This window comes from Bidens hawaiensis, unplaced genomic scaffold (genome assembly GCF_021521415.1).
Source record: "Bidens hawaiensis isolate Kalapana, Puna unplaced genomic scaffold, B.hawaiensis_p1.1 tig00001685_1, whole genome shotgun sequence".
Classification (NCBI taxonomy): Eukaryota; Viridiplantae; Streptophyta; class Magnoliopsida; order Asterales; family Asteraceae; genus Bidens; species Bidens hawaiensis.
The window spans coordinates 3,595,000-3,604,340 of NW_027491095.1; positions in this window are offsets into that span (position 1 = coordinate 3,595,000).

The window sequence follows — 9,341 nt, forward strand, 5'->3', positions numbered from 1 at the left end:
AAGTTTCGGAATGTTACACTAAGGAAATTTTTTGATTTGATTAAGCTTACAATCATTAACAATTATGGTACAAAGATACTTTAATTAAACGATTTGTAACAATACTGATGCCACACCGTTCGAACATCCACTCCATGTAATGTCTAAGCAAGTGTTATTCGTCGGTTATATCCAACTCGCTACTCTAAGCTCACGCCATTTGATTTAGCGTGAGGGTTGCACGTATAGAATTATCGATTAAATTAAACACACATAGTTTCGAACATGTAATTAGATTGTGTGATTCTATAATGAGTTTAAATTCATAGGCAACCGTGAGATTTGTTCCTTTTATTAAATATTAAAAACTTATTAGGATTTAGAATAATTAACAAATGGCCAATTTTATTAACAAACGAATATGTTTCTTTGGATTTATCATATACAAACACACAAATTCAGAAACGGAACTCATAATTGTTTCACATAAGTGTTTGAGCAAAAATCAAAGAAACAAACCTAGTGTCGAAATTACAATTGATTTAGCCGGACATCGGCTAAATCAATTGACTTTGATACTAAACAGAACATCAAACTCACGAAACCAAATTTAATTTTATTCAAACACCAAGAACTAACAATTCTAATGTTTTATTCTGCTTCGATGATTGCAGTCGCCAAAACTCAAAAGAATCCCCTTCGTGACCTTTAAATTCCCGTCACTTGACTTGTTGATTAACTAGGCCCACAATTATACCAGAGGCCAGTTAAATGTTATCTAAATGTAAAAGTTGAGATATTTTCTCGTTCTTGCAGTTAGGTTCGTCTTGATATACATTCACTGTTCTAGGCTTCTAGCTCATCGTTTCTTGCAACAACTCCGCACCTACAAGAACAATAAAAACGATCCAAAGTAGACTCCAATCTACCGAAACAAGTGTCTCACAAAATAATAAGATATCGATATGATAAATGTATGATATGTAATAGAAACTGGTAAAAAATAACAATAAATCATACATAAAAATCCAACTAACATTCAAACATGAAGATAAACAAAAACAAAAATCGTTGATTTGATATTTTAAGAAGGGACATAAAAAATATGAAAGCATATCCAATCGTTGAACCACAGATATATGTGGACTAATGTGGTGCCGACGTGAATAAATGAATCCAAGGATGCAGAATTTCCATGACAAATGTATGTGGCCACAAGTGACCACAGACAACATAATGATTTATGTGAGACGAAAAACATACTAGTAGGGAAAGCGTATATGAGAGTTTTACTGTTTGTAAGATATTTTGCAGCTCATAAAACTTTCTGTGGTTCTTGGGGTTTTTACTGGAAAAAAGGTGACTTAATTAGATGTATCTGAAAGAAGATCCTATATGATGCTCTAAAAGAGAGTTGCATATAGCCCAAACGGCCAAATCATACTTATTTATCAATTAAAACGTCAAAACTAGTTGACGCTTTAAGATGTAAACCTATTTATGAACTTGACAATAATATTGAATCCTATGTAGATACTTATAATTTATAAATACGAAACTTGAACACTTTTATATGGAGTGTTACTTCGGGAAAGAATTTGCCACTTGTGTCTGACAAAAAGAGGACTAACGAATACCGATGTAATTTGTAAGGGTTGTGGGACTGCTGAAGAGACCGCGTATCATATTCTTCTCGAGTTCAACATTACTAAGGAGATTTAGGATTGAGTAAATGTATATGTTGTAGCATAACGGGTTGTAGTTCCATATAGTAGATACTTGTTACACCATTTGGTTTGTGATTATAGGACAACCAAAAGAAGATGTTATACACGATTGTGTTATCGACTTATTGGTAGCTGTGTGAAAAGCGAGAAATGAAAGGTTTCTATGCAACCAATTCTCGATGGAGGGGGAGTTTTGCAAACGATCAAGACAAATACTTTCATGTGAAAATTTGCAAGTCCTGTTGTAGTGTGTTTGTTTGAACATTGTTTTTAGTCTTACTTTCTTGCTATTTTTGTCGTAAAACAAAATAAGAAACAAAATAATACGTACCATGTTTGTAAAAGAATCCATCCTATGCGCTAGGAGTGTGCATGGGCGGTTTTGAGCTAAACCCATAACCATAACTGACCAGTTATGACGGTTTTGGTTAATCGGTTTTGTATGTTATAGTTAGTCGGTTATGGGTCGGTTAACCGTAACCAAACCAGTATAATTCGGACTAAAAGTTTGGTATCAATTATGACAAAAACGACATGCCATAATCTAACAAAGTATATAATCTATAATATTAATAACAAATATTCAAAAAATATGACATTATATAATCCGACAATGAAATTCAACTTTTTTTTTTATAACAAACGTTGAACCAAAAACATCAAAAGGATATAATCCAACATCATGTTTGGTAGAAGTTAATCCCAAACATATTGTTGGTTAAATATATGGGTCAGTTCGGTTATGGCTGTTTTGGAATTATCTTTAACCAAAACCGACCCGTATTTGACGGTTTTTAAAAATTCATTAAATCGACCAAACAGTTAAGTTGGTTATCGGTTAAAATCGGTTCGGTTGTATCGGTTATGGTTCGGTTTAACGATTATGACGGTTAAATTGCTCACCCCTAATAGGGATGAGCAATAACCAAATCGTTAACCGAAACCAAAATTAAAATCGACGAAACCAAACTGAAAAAAACCGAAAACCGAATTAATTGAACCGTACCGTACCGAACTTTTCATTTTTTTTTCATATTTTCAAACATTTTTTATTGTATTTCATGTATTATATGTATTAATTGTTTAATCCTATCATTTTCATGTATTAATATCTGTATTTCATATACTAATATAATCCTATCATTTTCATGTATTAATATTTGTATTTCATATACTAATATCCTAATTTCATATATTTATACCTTCATTTCATGTAGTTATACATTCATATCATGTATTTAAACATTCATTTCATGTATTTTTAAGCAAAGTTTTAGCCCAAGTTTGATATTGGTTATTAACCGAAATTAGCCGACCTGAACCGATAACCGATCAATTCATTCGGTTAATGCTAATAATCGAATTGAACCGTGCACACCAACACCGCTACTATATATGCACCACCAAACGTACGTGTTTCATGGATTAACTATGATTACGTTGGCGTGCCCCCTTAGTCAATTATGATGAACTCTCTCTTTTTTTTTAATGGGATAACGATGAACTACTTAATTTGAGTTATCGAATATATTCATATATATAATCCTTCAACATGTGATTCACAGTTTTTTTCTTTAATATTAAATGGTATTTAACTTATATATCAAGCATCTTCTTCAAATCCTACAGAATTGATTAAACAGTAACCGTTATGAAACTTTTTAAATTATTACACACATCGAATGAATATAAATACCGAATAAAATTCTATTTCATCTGCATTACAAAACTATACCGTATACGATATTGTATCCATATTGTTTCATTTGCATTATAAAATTATACTGTATAAGATTAGATAATGTATAATATTGTACTGTATACTAGTAGATGCGAAAAGTGTATAAGAGGCTGTTTGTTTACATCTGAATTAAACGACTCATTCAGACTCCAGACTATTTGGTTTTAAACAGAAAAACATCTGAATAGTTAAAATTAGGTCTAAATCATTCAGACTTATCGTTGTTGCTGAATGAGACAAAAGCTCATTCAGATCTGAATGAACCAAACAGCCCATTTTTAACTTTATGATTAGACGTACCGTGCAACTCATAAATTTTAATACACATGGCGTATTATTTTAGTTTTATTTATATAATACAAGTAAGATACACTCATATACCAAATTAGCCAATTTAAATACATGTAATGTACAAGGTAGTCCTGACGCTCAAGTTGATGGCGTCTGCATGGTGACTAAATATTATCTAAATCCTATGATGTCATTTCTACAGTTATGGAAAAACATATGAATGTGTTTACGGACGTCACCATTTAGAAATCCATATATTTTGCAATTCTTCTAAAAGTACCTGCCAATGCTAGATTTAATAAATACAAATTATAGATCTAATCATTTGGTTGATAAACAAACAATATTCGATCTTTATGTAAAAAGTTGAGATTTTGGTTAAAGCGTGCCTTTGTTCATACATCGAAACTAGATCCTTCAAACAATGTCTCTAATGAAAGTTATGCCTCACTAAGATAGAAACTATCTAGTTAATTTGTTTGACTTGCAGCGAAACTGCCTAGTTTCCTTGTCCGACTTGCAACGATACTAGCTAGTTTCTCTGTTAAACTTGCAGCGACACTACCTACTTTTCATGCCGGAGTAGTAGAGAAATTACTTAGTTTCCTTGTTAGAATTGTAGAGAAATTACCTAGCTAGTATCCTTGTTAGAGTTGGTACAACATTAAGACCTAACGAAACTTAGGTGACAGTTCTTGTGGCACTAGTCTAAAGACAATGCCAGCAACACTTTTACGACACTAGCTTTATGTAATGAGTTTTCATGTATTAATTGTTATACAGATAGTGTAACGGTTGTTCCTGCTTAGACAACATGATACGGGTTGATTTCAATAAGGTGAGTTACTAGACCTCTTTTCCTTTAACGTTTTCGGGTTCATACTTACGAAAAAATTTAATTGAATGGTAATGTTTAAAGTATGTTTAATGAATGTTAGCTATGTAGATAGTGGCGGATCTAGACTTGAAACATAAGGGTAGCGCTCAAAATTTTCCCCACATATTTCCTACAATGTTAACGAAACAAATATAAATTTTTTTTTGAGTAAATTGCGGTTTTTGTTCATGTGGTTTGTCCAAATCGGCGCTTTTAGTTCAATAGTTTTAAATTTGCAATTTCGTCCCCGTGGTTTCATTTACTTTCAATTAAACCGAATTCACTAACTCCGTTAAGTCTGGTCGTTAAACCCATCAGCGTGCCCTTCACGTGAGGGGCAGTTTTATCATTTTTCTCCCAAAATAAACCTTAGTCCTAATAAGACGTTTTCATCTATCTCTTCTCTTAGACTGTGCAATATGGAAACAATGATCGTGGTCGCCACGTCCGTCAAGCAATAATGATGAAAACGAGGAACCGCATGGAGATCTTCACGCAACGACGAAGGCACATAGAGGAAGAAGAGGACAGCAGTTAATTGGAGAAGTAGTAAGCGGTGAAGGCAGGACGTCCGCGCTTTAGATGCGGTAGTCAATGAGCGACAACGCCCACATATAGCCGCTGTCTTGGTTATAGACTTATCCAAAATATCGTAATCTCTTGAAACATCTTATATATCCGAGATACAAAATCTTATATGTGATCGATCATGTATAATGCATTCATATCTCAAATGTTTTGTATATTCTTTTTTGTAAGTATATGTCTTCTATTACTATTTTCATATTTGCCTTAAAAGTAAGTGGATTTGGTAATCGATTATTTTATAGGCGAGTGGCTTACAAGAATCTTCTATAAGAGTTGTTGCCTCAAATACGAGCATTCACATTTTTTGGGCACGACAAACTTCTTTGTGTGCAAGGCTACCGCACTATTTAAATTTATAAAGTTTTCTTGCTTCATTCTAAACAGACTATGTAGTTTTAACTGAGCCCACGTTGGTTTCAGAGTTTGGCTTGGACGTTTCTTCGGAAAACTATACCGCCGGCTGTCACCTGACAGCCCATGTGCCACGACAAAAGCAGAGTTATCTGGCCTAACACACGGTTTGACGAAAACCCGAGTTGACTCGAGATTCATACTGAGAACCTCGAAAACTAAACTCAAATCTTGCACTGCTATAATCAATCAAATGCGACACAAGTAGAGATTAAACTTGGGTCTTCACTGGAGAATCCAAGCCTTCTACCACTAAGCCGCAAATGAGAATTACAAGCATTTACATTTCATCCCCCATTCTCAGTTATGTTCTTAAAATTAAAAAAATATGACAAAAAAACATAAAATTATTCCCAACCCCCATATTTTATGAAAAACCATTTAAACCACCATCATTATTCATCCTTTCAATCAATTCTTTTTAATACTCTTTATGAATGAATGTAATTAGTGGATGAGTGAGAATAACAAAAAAAAAGTAAAAATATATTATTTAATTAAAAACAGATAAATATAAGAAATGAAATATATAAGGAGGGTTTGAAAGTGAAAATATACCATTATCACTTATAAAGAATCGAAATTTAGGATGTTGAATAAACTATAACAAAATATGGATTTAAACTAGAAGTGGAAAAAATTGTATATGAAAACTTTAAAGATGTGTGTCAAATATTAAGGAAAAAATAGATGGAATACTAGGTAAGTAGGTAACAAATCATATATAATTTTTTTCAAGGAAAGCGATATAAGGAAAATAAAGGATAATTAGTTTAAAAGGTGGGCGATAAAACGATATATTATATCACACAATTTTAAATTACCAATGAAGATTAAAAAAGGAAAAAAGGATAGAATTTATGAAGCGAGGAATCGAGATGAACATTCTTCATATATATTACGCACACATATAGTTACGGAGTGAGTGATGGAGTAAAAGGCAAAAGTCGATCACTTTTATCCTCTTGCGACTTAGTGCAATTATTTTAACCGTCATCACTAATCATTCTTCATATATATTACGCACATATATAGTTACGCATGTATAAAGATAATTATCTAACAAACATAAATAATTCCGCACTATATTATTTTACGTAGCATATTTTCGTAATTACACATTAGCACAATCACACACGTCATACAACATAACAACAAAACATCTTAGTTTTTTCTTTTTAAAAGATTAATAGTTTTTAAAAGCTCGTATAGCAATGAGGACTCAAATTAAAGAGAGTGAAATGTTTGATTTTTGGTATAGTTTTTTATTAAATAATGCTGTACGCTTTAAAAAGTAAAGTAGCTTGAAAAAAGTCTAGCATCATATGTAATTTTGGTGACCGTATTTAGACGTATGCTACAATGTGTTTTGTTTGTTTTAAATGAAGTCGAAGACAGAAATCATTCATAATAAAAAAAAATATAAAAAAATGAATGGCTTTTTTTCTCTCAAAAGAATACATCACGAATGATTTTGTGCACTTAATAACAAATTAATAACTCATGACCGATTATTGATATCGTTTTTGCTTTCCTGCTAATTATACAGTTCAAATCTTTACATGCGAGCTGTTAAAAGAACTAATTTAGATTAAGCTAATCTTAGCTTACGTTTCACATCCGGACGTCATATGATCTTTGTCATAAAATGATAATTTTTAAATGATACACGTTTATCTTTATTTATTGTTATCAAATTTTTCTTTCTGTTTCAATAATTATTAAATGATACTTTCTACATAAAAGGTATTACGAGACATTACAAATCAGATTCTTGTTTAAAAATAAAATAGTTCAATAATTCAGTTACAGATTATCTTCACTTTTCTTAAATATGATATTTCGTACCCTTTTCTTATTTTGAATATTGAATTTTCAAACAAAATGTGAGCGATTGTACCAGTGATCGCTCATTAATTTGTGTGACTCTTAGGTGTTGTTTGTTTTTTAAGACAAAAACTGTCTACAATCTGATTTCATCTGATTTTATGTCTGCAATTGAATATGTGGTCTGAAGATCTGCAATCTGAAAATATAATGTTGTTTGTTTTATAAACTGGATATCGTCTGCATAAGCTGAAGATTAGTAACCTATCATATATATCAAAGTAGATAGAAGTCATTTAACGTTTGTAGACTGCTAAAATAATATGTAGTGGTGTACGGACTATGGAAGTGGGTGGTGGTGTACGAACTATTGAAGTGGGTGGTGGTGTACGAACTATGGAAGTGGGTGGTGGTTGACGATTGGTGGTAGACGATTGTGGTAGGCGGTGAACAGTGGTGATGGATGGTTGTGGTGGGTGGTAGTGGACGGTGATGGTGGGTGGTGGTGGTGATGGACGGTGGTGGTGGGTGGCGGACTGTGGTGGTGGCGGTGGGTGGTGGACTGTGGTGGACGGCGGTGGTGATGACCGGTGGTGGTGTGGGTGGTGAAGGTGGTGGTGGATGGTGGTGGCAAGTGGTGGTGGTGGTAGTGATGGACGGTGGTGGTGGATTGTGGTGGTGGCGGTGGGTGGTGATGGTGGACGGTGGTTGTGGCCGGCGGTGGTGATGACCGGTGGTGGTTTGGGTGGTGGAAGGTGGTGGTGGATGGTGGTGGAGGGTGGTGGTGGTGGTTGCAGACAGTGGGTGGTGGTAGTGGGTTGTGGTCGACGGTGGGTGGTGGTGGTGGGTGGTTGACGGTGGTGGTGGCGTTTGACGGTGGGTGGTGGTGGTGGATGGTGGTGGCGTGTGGTGGTGGTGGTTGCATACAGTGGGTGGTGGTAGTGGGTTGTGGTCGACGGTGGGTGGTGATGGTGGGTGGCGGAAGGTGGGTGGTGGCGTTTGACGATGGGTGGTGGTGGTGGCGTCAGACGGGTGGTGGTGGTAGTGGGTTATGGTCGACGGTGGGTGGTGGTAGTGGGTGGTTGACGGTGGTTGTGGGTGAAGGTGGGTGGTGACGTCAGACGGTGGGTGGTGGTGGTGGCGGTGGACGGTAGGTGATGGGAGGTGGTGGTGCGGAAGGTGGGTGGTGGTGGTGGTGGTGGTGGTGGGTGGTGGCGCACGGTGGGTGGTGGACATTGGATGTTGGTATGATGATAAGAATTGTGAAGATGTTTGACATTAGCTTCTTATTTAAGACCATATAATCAGTTTTCAGATCTTTTTCTTTTTTTTAAACAAACTGTCTTCAGAAACTTATGTCTGCGCGTCCGTAGACATAACCCTCCTGCAGACATTTGAAGCAAAAACAAACACAACCTTAGTCAATCACAATATAAGTATTAATTAATCCTTGATGTATTATCTTTGAAGATTTAAAGCGATGGCGGGGGTTTTAAAGCTCTTTCACAGTGTCACATCATCGTCACATGAGCACCATGGGCTTTAAAGCCCCAAGACTATGTTGCCCCAACACTGTGTTGTCCCTCGGTTAAAAAAATCAAACCCTACATATGATTAGGGCTGTCACTTTTACCCGAAACCCAACCCGAGAAAACCCGTACCCGAACGAACCCGACCCAAAAAACCCGAACCCGAACCGAAGTAATTCGGGTTGGTTCTCGGGTTTGATTTATAAGTTTTGGGTCAACCCGAATAAACTTTTAGTTTTAAAATTAAAAACATTTTTAGGTATAATGGCTTAGTCTTAGCCACTAAAGTTATTATAATCCGGTCCTAATTGACTGTTGTCATTACAACTATTATGAATCGATTGGTTATTGTTAATTTATGTTTTCCGTTT